This window comes from Macaca nemestrina, chromosome 6, assembly GCF_043159975.1.
Source record: "Macaca nemestrina isolate mMacNem1 chromosome 6, mMacNem.hap1, whole genome shotgun sequence".
Lineage (NCBI taxonomy): Eukaryota > Metazoa > Chordata > Mammalia > Primates > Cercopithecidae > Macaca > Macaca nemestrina.
In genome coordinates this window covers 6,383,092-6,397,082 of record NC_092130.1, presented here as the reverse complement: position 1 = coordinate 6,397,082, position 13,991 = coordinate 6,383,092, and the positions used below count along the sequence as shown (strand labels likewise).

Here is a 13,991-nt window from a genome sequence, read left to right as displayed (position 1 = left end):
GACTATAACAAAAGTTGGTGAGGATACAGAGCAGCTGGAGCTGTCATACATTGCTGGTGGGAATGTAAAATGCTGCAACCACTTTGAGAAATAGTTTGGCAACTTTTGAAAAAATGCAACATTTAACTACTGTACAACCCGATGATTGGGCATTTATCCCAGAGAAATGAATTTATGTTCACACAGAAATCTGTACACGAATATTTATAGTGGTGTTATTTGTAGTAGACAAAAATGGAAAACAACCCAGATGTCCTTTAATGGATGACTGATGAAACAAACTCTGGTATCTCCATAGCATGGAATACTACTCATCAATACAAAGAAACAAACCGTTGATACATCCAACACACTTTAATCTCCAGATAATTATGCAGAGTGAGAAGGCCAATCCAAAAAGGTTATATACTATATGATTCCATTTATGTAACATTCTTGAAATGGCAAAATTATAGAAATGTAGAACAGATGAGTGGTTGCCAGGGGTTAAGGAGAGGGTTGAGGATGGAGAGAAGTGCATGTGGCTATGTAAGTGCAACATGAGAGATCCCTGGTCTATGTCTTGCACATATCAATCACAATATCCTGGATGTGATTTTTCACTGTAGTTTTGTAAGTGACATCTTGCAAAATCACATCTGGGATATTCACTGGGAGAAACTGAGTAAAGAGTACACACGATCTCTCTATTATTCCTTACAATTGCTTGTGAATCTACAGTTATCTAAAAAAAATTAACTGTATCCTAATTCTTAGGCTAAGTTATTACTTATTATAATAATATATAATAAACAAAGATTCCTTTAAAATATCAATTGATCATATGTCTGTGGGTTTATTTCTGGATGCTCTAATACTGTTCCTTTGATCTAGGTATCTGTTCTTTCTCCAATACCACACTGTCTTGAGGCAATAGTAATTTTGGGGTGGTTTGGCCTATGACTGGCTATAGTAATTTTAGAAGTTAAGTATCATGTCTTACAGCGTAAGGTGTTTCCCCAAAATTGTTTTGGCTATTCTAGTTTTTTTGCCTTTCTATATAAATTTCAGAATTAGCTTGTTGATTTCTGCAAGAAACGCTCGGGATTTTTATTTAATTGCATTAAACCTATAGATCAGTTTGGGAAAAATTGTCATTGTAACAATGTTGAATCTTTTGATTCCTGAACATGGGATATGTCTTCATTTATTTAGGTCTTTTTACATTTTGTTAGGTTTTGAATGTGTTGTGTTGTCACTCTACAGATCTTGCACATAGTTTGTAAGATGTATACCAAATATTTTGTGATTTTTGGTTCTATTCTGAATGGCACTTTTAACTTGAATTTTCCATTGTTAATTGCTGGTATACAGAATTTTTTGGGATTTCTACAATCATCTATAAATGAGACGTTTATTTCTTCCTTCCAACCTGTAAATACCTTTTACTTATTTTCTTTGCTTTACTGCACTGGCTAAGATTTCCAGAATGTCAGGTGTCATGTTGGTCTTTCTCTGACTTTAATGTGTTCTTACTGGACCCCATTATTCTTGGAATCTGATGAAGTTTAGTGAATTTTTTTTTTAACAACTGGGAATAGCCTAGTTTGATTATGGGTGACTTCATTAGTCTCAGTATTTACTATATGCCATATTCTGAACATTTCCTCCCTCTCTCCCTCCTTCCCTCCATCTCTCTTTCCTCTCCTGTCCTCTTTCTTTCATTTCTCTTTCTCTTTTTTCTTTTTTCATTTTTCTTTCTTTTCTGTCTTTTTTTTTTTTAATTTTCTCATCTTTCTTTTCTTGCTTTCTTTCAAGACGGGGTCTTGCTGTGTTGCCTAGGCTGGACGTGAATGAGATATTTCCTTTCTGAACCACTTGTCTCCGTCCCCAACCTTCTCCTTAACCCCTGGCAACCACTCATCTGTTCCACAGTTCTATAATTTTGCCATTTCAAGAATGCTATATCAATGGAATCAAGCACTATATAACCTTTTTGGATTGGCTTTCTCACTCTGCGTAATTCTCTGGAGATCCAGGCGTGTTGGATGTATCAACGGTTGGTTTCTTTGTATTGATGGGTAGTATTCCATGCTATGGAGATACCACAGTTTGTTTCATCAGTCATCCATTAAAGGACATCTGGGTTGTTTTCCATTGTTGTCTACTACAAATAATGCTGCTATAAATATTCATGTACAGATTTTTGTGTGAACATTTTTCTTTTCTTTTAAACAATTTCTTTTTTTTTTTTTTTTTTTTTTTTTTTTTTGAGACGGAGTCTCACTCTGTAGCCCAGGCTGGAGTGCAGTGGCCGGATCTCAGCTCACTGCAAGCTCCGCCTCCTGGGTTCCCGCCATTCTCCTGCCTCAGCCTCCCGAGTAGCTGGGACTACAGGCGCCCGCCACCTCGCCCGGCTAGTTTTTTGTATTTTTTTAGTAGAGACGGGGTTTCACCGTGTTAGCCAGGATGGTCTCGATCTCCTGACCTCGTGATCCACCCGTCTCGGCCTCCCAAAGTGCTGGGATTACAGGCTTGAGCCACCGCGCCCGGCCTCTTTTAAACAATTTCTATGAAATTGAATCTTCCAGAGATCAAGAGGCAGAGACCAACTTAAAACTGAAATTACCTCAACTCAACAAAAGACAATGCCAAGTAGTTACAAACATGTACTACCCACTCCTGCCTGAAGGTGGGAGTCTTCAGTTCTGGTCTAGGGGCACAGCTTGTGGAGGAGGGGTGACATCCATGCACAAGGCTCCTACTTATGTGAGTCAGGTTCAAGTGAGACACTTATCCATTCATTCCTTCATTCCTTCATTCGTGTAATATTTATTGAGTCTATATCCTGTACCAAATTCTTTTCTAGGTACCAGGGGAGCAAAAGTGAGCAAAACATAAAAAAAATCAATCTTTAAGGAAAGACAAGTGATAAACAAAATAACTAAAGTATACAGTATGTTTAAAAAAATAAGCGCTATGGAGAACTAAAGCCATACATGAGAGAAGGAGATGAGGGTGTCAGGGGAGTCAATGTTAAGTAGAATGGCAAAGGAAGGCCTCACATAGAAAGTGATGTTTACATAAAAACCAGAAGTAAGCAAACCAGACACGCAGATAGCTGGGGTCAAGGGCAGGGTCCTGGGGCTGAAGAACAGGAAAAAGAAGGAGGAGAAGGAAGGAAGAAGGAAGGAAGAAGGAAGGAATAAGGAAGGAAGAAGGAAGGAAGGAAGAAGGAAGGAGAAGGAAGGAGGAGGAGGTGGAAGAAGAAGAAGAAAAAGAAAGAAAGAAAAGAAAAGCAGCAGCAGCAGTCCAGTAGAAGGAGAGGGAAGACATAACCCAGAAATTGGGTTATGTTGGGCTGGTTAGAGGACTTTCCCTTTCTTCAGTTAGATGTAAAAATGGAGAGTTTTAAGCAGTGAATTTACATGAACCAACTAACATGTAACTATTTTGGCGACTGTTAGGCAAGGGTCATCTTACCTTGTATGAGTCAGTGAGGGATTATTGTTTTCCCCTTATTCTTTAATGTAAATATAAAAAAGCATACCTTCTCTACAAAGAGAAACTTTTCATGAGGAATTTGCAAATGCTACATGTTGTCTTTCTTTGGTGGAGATGTATGGTCCATCTTTTGGGAGGGGACACTCATGTTCCTGTTGCACCTGGTTTCAGAGCAATAGATATTTGCGTTCTGCAAATCCTCTCTGGTTTATCAGAGACTTTCAGGCCCATAAAAGGAATTTTCCGTGGGCTCTTTCATTACACCCAATAAACTTATACTCAAATATTTGGTTTTATCATGTTGGCTTCCTAGTATGTGACAAACGCACTGTTTTTTAAACAATTATATTTTCTAGACCTCAGTGGATTTTTTTCTGGCAGAAAATTATTCATGGTTTTCCCATGTTTAAAAATAAGTAGTAGCTGGCATGGTGGCTCATGCCTGTAATCCCAGCGCTTTGGGAGGCCGAAGCGGGTGGATCACTTGAGGTCAGGAGCTTGAGACCCACCTGGGCAACATGGTAAAACCCCGTCTCTACTAAAAATACAAAAATTAGCCAGGTGTGGCAGCACATGCCTGTAGTCCCAGCTACTTGGAAGGCTGAAGTGGAAGAATTGCTTGAACCCTGGAGGCAGAGGTTGCAGTAAGCCAAGGTCACACCACTGTATTCCAGCCTGGGTGACAGAGTGAGACTCTGTCTCAAAAAAAAAAAAAAAAAAAAAAAAAAGCGTGTATTTGGGGACATGAACAAAAAGTATTTTAAAAATAGTGGAAATCACCTATAACATCATCCAGAAAAAAATCCGATAAATGTTTTTTGTATTTTTTTAATCTTTATTTTTTCTCAAGGTTGAGATTATATAATGTCTATACAACTTTGATTCCTCTTTTTACTCGAAATTATGTCATAATCATTTCCCATGTTATTCCGTATACTATGTCATCATTTTTAATGACTGCATAATATTTCATCATATGCAATGAACCAAGATTTACCCATCTACCCCTGCTTACTGATATTTAGATTGTAAAAACTCAGTCCTCATTCTCATTAAGTCACAATTACACAACTATCTATGTAGTTTTATGTATTATGGTATTTCAACAATGAACAGGGTGCTAAGGAATTGGATTGAGTCCAGGGCCTCAGGGGGCTTCTCTGAGGAAGTAATATTTAAATGGCTCTCAAGAATCACAAGGAATTAATTAAAGGAGTGGGAAAAGTGCTCCCTGAAGAGGAACCATGAAAGGAAGCATCAGGGGAGAGTCTCTGGGCTGGGAGGGAGTGGGTGTTTGGGAGGCCAGGGAAGCTCATGGGGAAGAGAGGAGCAGGAAGAGAACAAGTCATAAAGCACCTTGCGGGCTGACTTTAGGTTTGAGACTGTGATCTTACAGACTGTGTGGGCTGTAGGATTGGTGGGGAGGAAAGCACAGCTATTCGATCAGGCGACAGAGCAGAGCAGGGTGGAGTTGTGGAGACAGAGGGTGGACTGATTTAAATGACATCTGGGAGGGAGAGTTGCCAGGACTTGGTGATTGGATATAGGAGGAAGAAGGAGTTGGCAGGAATTCTTCTCAGGTTTCTGGCCAGAACAGTGAATGGGTGGATGATGGGACAGATTCCTGAAGCAGGCATGGCAGGAGGAGCAGCAGGTTGGAGGGCAGAGGCTGCCTCATCTGTTCCGGTCACTTCCACAAAGCATCACAGATTGGGTGGCTGATAAACAGCATGAATGTATTTTTCACAGCTCTGGAGGTTAGAAGTCAGAGACCAGGGTGCCAGCACGGTCAGGTTCTGGTGCATTCCCTCTTCCAGGTTTTCCAGATGGCTGATTTCTCCTTGTCACGTGGGGGAAAAATGAGGTAGACAGCTCTCCGGGTCCCTTTTATAAGGATACTAGTCCCATTCATGAGGGCCCTACCTCCTAATACCATCACTTTGGGGGTTACATTTCAACATATTAATTTCAGGGAGACCCAAACATTTAGTTCGTAACAGAGACCATGAATTCAGTTTTAGACATGCTGAGATTCAGGTGTCTCAGTTTTGGACATGCTGAGATTCAGGTGTCTTGAAACATCAAGTGAAGATATCAAGGAAATAGTTGCATATATGGGTCTGGAGTCCTAAAGAAATCTCTGTGCCGAAGGTATACATTTAGGAGCTATCTGTATAGTGATGGTATTTGCAGTCGGGGGTGTGAGTGCTGAGTGAGAGGGTGTGGCATGAGGACAGCCCGGACAGAGCCTGCAGTGAATGCTGAGCAGCCGGGACAGATCTCCCTTTGGGACTGAAAGACTTTTGTCCCTCGGCTGCTAGCTGACAACCCTTAGCTATTAGCCCTCTCTGGGAATTGGCCTTCGCTGAAGACAGCCATATTGCCCAGGGTTATGCCTTCTTGGGGAAGAGGGCCCACCTGCATCTCAACATGAGGCGGCTATAAGAAGGGCCATCCCAGCTTCATAGCTACTTGTGGGGTCAGCTGAGGAGTTCACTGAGGCTGTATCACGCCCCACCATCTTCCTCTGACCAACCCTGCTTCCTTCCCTTCTACTTCCTGGAACTGCACCCTAATCAACATCCTGTATTCAGAGCTTCCCAGAGCTCGCTTTTTGGGGAACCTGTCCTGTAACTGAAAACCTTCCATTCAACTGTGGTTTGTTTTACAGCACAAACTAGGAAGCGTTTTGTTGGAAGAGACAGATGAATAGATCATTTAACAGGAAAATAGTCTCTAAGAATTCTCTTTAAAGATATAACTTTCTAGGCAAAATTCAAAAACTTTTTCAAAAAGCCCTTATTTCTTTCTAAATGGATTCCTAGACCTCAGTTGGAAGGGTTATTTGTAAGTCATCCTGCTTGCATTAAGTTGATGTCAAAGTATCACCCCTAGGGCTGGTCTCCTTTATTTGGAGAATCTCCATCTTCATCTATTTCTAGCCAGCTGGAGGAGAAATTTTGACTGTCCTTTCTGCCGCTTCCTTTCTGCCTCTCTATTGTCCTTCTTCCCTTGAAATCAAAAGTAGGCATTGTCTCCTTTTTATAAGAAGAAAGAGAATCTCATGCTTTTCATAGCTTTCTGACTGCAGTTATTTGAAATTTAAATATAGAGCTCCTAGTAATAGTCTTGGTATAACTGTATTTTGTGCTTGTGTCTGCGAGATTCTTAGAACAGATTTCTAAAAACCTTATATTCTTATCAGACCATTACATTTTGAATAACATTCTTAAACTGACAACAGGATTTATAAGGAGACATTTAAATGCTTTTATCACGTCTTTCATTGGCGGTATGCTTATACACGGAAAAAAAACACTAAACATAGGATGTAATGAAAACTTATCACATAACATCACAAATCCTTTGAATCCTACGTATGCAAAATAATTATTTTTCAGATAAAGCATTGTTTGAGGCCTTCTGGAAAGAGAAACTTACATTATATCAATTTTTCTCCTACTTCCAATTCTGACGAAAGTGTCTCGGGAAATGGAAATGAAACAGGGAAAAGTATGTATCAGTGAAAATAAAGACTTGAGTTAATCTAAGGTTTGACTGATAAAGGTGGGAGAAAGGAGAAGCAGGAAAAGGAGAAGGCGAAGGAACATGTGTGCTGATGATCTCGTTTTACATGGAGGAAGAACTAAAGTGCGTTCTACTCCCAAGGCTAAGAGATAAGTGTTGTTTCAAATGCTTTGGACTTATTAAGAAATAACTACAGATGCAATTTTAACAAATTATGTGCACCTTCCAAATTACTGGGAGAAAAAAAGTTTGTGTAGAAAACAATGAAGGAAATGAAGAAAATAGCAAAGAAACAAAAAATTGCGACAAGTACATTACAATACATGTTATCATAAGAATTACTTTTTTACATGTATTTTTTACAGATGTGGTCTTGCTATTTTGCCCAGGAAGGATTGGAACTCCTGGGCTCAATCTGTCCTCCTGCCTCAGCCTCCTGAGTAGCAGGGACTATAGATAGTGCCACCATGCCTGGCTAAGAGTTAATTTTAAGGGGTTAAATCCTTATATTGAAAAGCTTACCTATAATGTACAATGACCTAGTGAAGAAACAAGTCCAACTGTGAAAAGCTGGGAAGAGCAAATAGAAACCATAGAAAGAAGGGCTTGCAATTGTATTTTAGATAAAGAAGAATTCAAATAATGAAATGCTAAATAGGACTAATAGCTCATTTTACACTTATAAAAGTAAAATTCACAAGAAGATGTGACATCATGAAACAGTGTGCCAAATATCACAGCTTTAATGCAAGGAGAAATTTCTTAACAATAATGTAAGATAGAAACACCCCTCTCTCATATCTTGACAAATCAGGCACGTAAAAAATAAATGAGGGCAGAGAAGATTTAAATGGCATAACTAATGGACATGATGTAACAGTTACGTATACACATCTGTATTTATAAATAACATGGCTTCTTTCTTTATGTCCAGATAATTTGAACAGAAGTAGTTCATATGTTAGGCCATTGTGAAAATGTAGTACATTCCCCAAAGCAGAAAAGACCATGGTTTTGGACTACACATAATAAAACCAGAAACTAGTCTCAAAAGATACACATTATAGCAACAATGAAAACCAAGCATTTGGAAATTAAAACAAACCAAAACCATCTTACTGAACAAGTCGTGAGTCAAAAAGAGAAGTAAATCTTCAGTGATACATGAAAAATTATAACGAAAAAACAACAATCATCAGAGATAAAGTAATGGCATTAACTTCTTTCATGATTAAATAGGAAGAAGGCAATTCAATAAATTAGATATTTGTCCCAGGAAGTTCAAAAGACAAGCTTAAGGAAATCAGACAGTATAAAATAATTTTTAAAAAGTATAAATTAATATATTAGAAAATGAAACCAATACCACCAATTAATGTAAGACTGGTTCTTTGAAAAGTTTATGTAAGAATAGAACAATAACAGTAAGTATTTGTTTTGGACACACATCTATTGTTTTAAGCACTTTATATGTATGAACTCATCTCATCCTTATAATGAGCCAGTATGGTAAGTATTAGTAGTATCTTTACTTTTCAGTGGGAAAATTGAGGCCCAGAGAAGTTAAATAACTGACTGAAGATCATAAATCTAGCAAGTGGCAGAGCTGGAATTTGACACTAACAGTCTGGTTCCAAAGACTGTGTCCTTAATTCCCAACTATACTCACAATTATTAAGGAAGATGCTTACAGACTCATGGAAACAATGTCAATTTAAAAATCTAAGTGAAAACAATGTGTATGATACTATAGTAAAAACATGGATGATTTAAAATATTCTTCATAAGTTATTTATAGTGAAAGCCATCTGGCAATATCAGATAATGTTCAGATGAATAATTATTTCTGTGTTTCATCCATGTCAGTGCCAATGCATTGCCTTAAGGATGTATTATTAGGCTAAGGGTAAAGTGGTAAAGTTTTCACTTCTCGGCATGGCGCTGTGATAGATACCCGTTGATTGTAGTTCTCAACACTCCTTTCTGCTTTTTAGAAATGCTTCCTTCCTTCCAATAAATGCTTTGCCCAATTCAACCATGTAGTTTGCATTGAGGTTGTCATCGTATAAGTCTCATTTCCCCTGTCAGATGTGAGTACTGGACTCTACTTGGGCCAATCAGAGCCTCTCCTCGGAAGTTTTGAACTTTGAATTGGAGAGAGGAAATCTCATGTTCTTCTTTGGTGTGGTGCAGAGGCTTATCTTAGTCATACTTCTGCTGAAAACAACTAAAATTATGGTCAAAACAAAAAACAGGTGTTTGAAACAATAAGCTACCACTATACACGTATTAGAACGGCTAAAACCTAAAACACGATTCTAATGTGGGGCAAAAGAAACTCTCATTCATTGCTGGTGGGAATACAAAATGGTATGAATACTTTGGAAGACAGTTTGGCAGTCTCTTACAAAACTAAACATACTCTTACCATACAATCCGGCAGTTGTCCTCTCTGGTACTTACCCAAATGAGTTGAAAATTTATTTTCACCTAAAAACCTGCACACAAATATTTAAAGTAGCTTTATTCATAATTCCCCAAATTTGAAGGCAACCAAGATGTCTTCAAGAGGTGAACGGATAAACAAAATGTGTATCCAGACAATGGAACAGTATTCAGTGATGAAAGTAAATGAGTTACCAAGTCATGAAAAGACCTGGAGAGACCGCAAAGGCGTACTACTAAATGAAATAACTGATCTGAAAAGGCAACATACTGTATGATTCCAATTAGCTGACATTCTTGAAAAAGAGACGGACGGGCAGATTAGTACAGTGGAAAACAGATCCAATAGAAAAACCTAGATTAAAGCATGGAGAGGGAAAACAATGGACAATGCAGAAAATGCCGTAAGACACACTGGGACAAGGCCTAATGTATATGTGATTGGCACCCCAGAAAAAGAGGGAAAAGAAAATGAGGCCAATAAACACCTGAGGAAAGAAAGTCAGCTAATTTGTCAAACCTGACGAAAGACATCAAACCACTGATCCAAGAAGTTCTATGAACCCAAATCAAGATGAATTCAGGTAAAACCACACTTTGGTACATAACAAAACTGCTGAAAATGAAAGCCAGAGAAAATAATAAAGGGGCCCAGAATGAAAACAAACATTATCTTCAAAGGAGTAACAATAAGATGGACAGTTATTTTTTGAGAGAAATAAAAACTGAAATGGCATCTTTAAAGTGTTGAAAAAGAAAATAAACCGTCAACCTAGGATTTTGTACCTAAAATCTAAAATTTTAAAAATCTAAAATTTTTGTACCTAAAATTTTGTACCTAAAATTTTAAATGATAAAAAATATCATTTAAAAATGAAGGACAATGCCAGACAAAAAGCGAGAGTTTGTTGTGAATGAAGCCACAATAAAATAAATACTAAGAGCTATTCTTTTTCATTTGTTTGTTTTTTGAGACAGTCTTGTTCTTTCACCCAGGTTGGAGTGCAGTGGTGCGATCTCGGCTCACTGCAACCTCTACCTCTCAGGTTCAAGCGATTCTCCTGCCTCAGCCTCCCAAGTAGCTGGGATTACAGGTGCGCATCACCATACTTGGCTAATTTTTGTACTTTTTGTAGAGATGGGGTTTCACTGTGTTGGCCAGGCTGGTCTCAAACTCCCGGTCTCAAGTGATCTGCCTACCTCGGCCTCCCAAAGTGCTGGGATTATAGGAGTGAGCCACTGTGCCTGGCTAAGAGCTATTCTTTAGGCAGAATAACATAATCCTAGATTGAAGCCTGGTAATGTACAGAGCAATACAGACTAATGCAAAGGATAAACATTTAGGTAAATCTACATTAATATTATTAAAACTTCATTATAATAAGATGTGGTGGGTTTTATTATATATATGTATAATTAAAATTTATGACAATAAGAGCACATAGGTAGGAGAGTGTGAATATAGCTAAATTGTTCTAAGGCCTTGCCTTGTCTGAGAAGTAAAAATTAATTTACATTAGAATATAATAAACCAAAGATGTGCATTATAACCTCTAGGGTAATGGTTGAAGTAATAAAAAAGAAGTAAAAGCAAATGTGGTAAAAATGTAACAAAAATATTTAAATAATCCAAAAGAAGGGAAAAAGGAAGAAGGAAAAATACAAAACAAGTAGAAAATAAGATGGTAGATTAAACCCAAATATATTAATAATTATATAATATAAATGGACCACGTAATTCAATCAAATGATGAAGATTTTCGGGCTGGATAAATTCCAATTTTATGCTGCTTGCAAGGAGAAGATCTCACACATAGGGATGCAGAGAGATAAAAGATGAAGTTAAAAGATGAAAAACTGTTTACCATACAAACATTAACCAAAAGAAAGCTAACACAGCTATATTAATACCACATAAAACAGACTTTAAGACAAAAAGCAGTTGTAGAGATAGAGGGACAGTTCATCATGTTAAAAAGGGTTTACCTATCAGAAATAATTCTACATTTGTACCTGCTTAATTATGTAACTTCAAGTATACAAAGTGAAAGCTAACATAAATAAAAGGATAAATTAGTTCACAGTTATAGTGGGAGATTTTAACACATTTACTGTAGTTACTGACAGAATAAATGGACAAAAAATCCATGAGTGAGCAGAACATTTGAGGGGTATGATAAACAAATCTGATCACATTTGCCTTTATTCACCTCTGCATCCCCAAATAAAAGAATGTATATTCTTTTAAAGTCCACATGAAACATTTAGCAAAATTGGTCATATGCTGAACCATAAAGTCAGTCTTAAAAAATTTTAAAGGAATTATACCTTAAGTATAAATACATTCTCTGATCACAGTTCAATAAGTTATTGATTAACAACAAGAGGCATATCTAGAAGAATCCTGAAATGTTTGGAAATTAAACATTATACTTCAGAGAAAAGAATCTCTGTGGCTACTATGAAAGGCAATCCTGAAGGCGATAATATTAGTGTTAATTTCTGTCTTGTGGAAGAAGATGGTCTGAGAAAATAAAGCCCACACAGAAAAAACTAGGATAGAGAGGGAGACCAATCTAACTTCATGGTTCCCATAGTCAGGCTACTTGAACCAGTACATTTCTGATTCTCTCTAGGGTAGCTCCACAGACTTGTTTCTTGAAACCACAACAGTTCTGATGAATACAACACACAGCAAAACTTTTCCTGACCTGACCTCTGGTCTCCTGTCTTGATTTTTCCTCTTATACTCCAATCAGACCAAACTACTCAGAATTCCTGGGAACTGTCCAGGTCTTTGCACATGCCTTTACCTTCTCTGCCTTCTGACTCCTATTTGTTCTCAGGTCTCAGCTAAGACTTCCTTATAGGAAACGTTTTCTTGTTGCTAGGCTAGGACTAGGTAAAGCACTCTTCCTCTGCACTCCCACTGCAGCCTGTGCTTCCCTTGATCATAGTGGTCATGGCAGTGTCAAGATTCAGGAAAGTTTGATTTCCAATGTTGTGGCTTCCTAATTGTTTAACGTTGGGAAGTCACTTCTCCAAGGCTTGATTTTCTCATCTGTGAGACAAGGATACTAGCAGTACCTATCTCACAAGGTAATCACGATAATTAAATGGCATTAGACATGACACATGGTTAGACTAGTGCTTGGCACGTAGCAAGTACGCAGTAAATGCTGAGTATTATTATCGTCACTTCAGAGGTTTGTTATGACGATTAAGGCACAATGTTTATGCAGTCTCTTTATTTCTCACTATAAAGCAATTCATCTATTTAGACATACTCTTCTTAGGCAACTTTTAAGTTTTTTCACCATCGCGTAACACTGCTCTATATTTTTCACTTTCAGTCTTGTCTTCAAACATCTTTTTTTTTTTTTTTTTTTTAAGGAGAATCTGTATCACTGTCTCTGTTCCTGCTTCCTTATGCTCTCCAGTGAGAAGATCCAATGTGTCTCCCACCTTGACCATTTTGCTTTGCTTCTGCAGTTTTCCCCCATTCAGCCTGAGTTCATCTTTGTAGAATCCATCTTCCACATTGTTTCTCCCAACATTGAGGCCTCTGCTCAGGAAAACATTGTACTGAAAAGACTGCACTACTTTTTCCAGGTTTTTATAATCTTTGACCATAGTAGGCTCATCCTCAAGCTCCTCTTCCTGCTCACTCATCTCCTTAACAATCACCTTCTTCATCAGCGTCCTCTTCATCTTCCACTTTTTACGGAGACTTTTCAGTGGATTTTTTTTAGAGCTTATATTACTTTTGAGTCCTATAGAAAATGGAAAAATATGTTCTGGAGATATTACAAGTCCTGGGAGTCTCAGTGAGAAAATATTATGGAAAAGGGTTTTATAATTTGATGCACTTAACTTAGTACTAGAAAAAATATAAGTATTGAGTCCAGGAGTACAGAGTTTGTGTGAAAGTGTCCCTTGGAGCACACCCAAGAGTCCAAGCCAGGCATCTGGCTTTCTTAAGACACTGGCAAGCAGTCTGACACTAGACATAGCCATGGCACAACCTGTAGATTAGGGCCTCTTGTCCCCTGTGGCTGTGCTGACTGCAGGCCACCCTCTACCTGTTTACAAACTATCACAATGCCTGGCGCATAGGAAGGCCTATGTAATTATCAATCTGTTAGTGTGTCTGTCTTTTAGTGGACTGTGAGTTCTTCAAGACCTGGAACCGTATTGGAGGTGGATTTAAAATCCCATGTCAACACCATCATCCATGCTTTTCCTACTCTACATTATTGCCTCCTTTGAAGAAGTTGGGAAGCAGATGAGTTTTACTTTCAAAGTATTCCTTCCTTTCTTTTCTTTTAAGTTTAAAATATTTTAAAATTATTATTTTTGTTGGATTTTTGGGAACAGGTTGTGTTTGGTTACATGGATAAGTTCTTTAGTGGTAATTTCTGAGATTTAGAAATCACCCAAGCAAGGAGTTAATTATGGCAAAGTTAAATTAATGTTTTTTAAAAAATTTTACTTTAAGTTCCAGGATACATGTGCAAAACGTGCAGGTTTGTTAC

General features: G+C 37.9%; 1 pseudogene; it reads right to left on the bottom strand.

The window, feature by feature from the left end:
• Positions 1-12,664: 12,664 nt before the first annotated feature.
• LOC105480901 (mitochondrial transcription rescue factor 1 pseudogene) lies at positions 12,665-13,473 on the bottom strand (annotated as a pseudogene).
• Between the last annotated feature and the right edge of the window lie 518 nt (positions 13,474-13,991).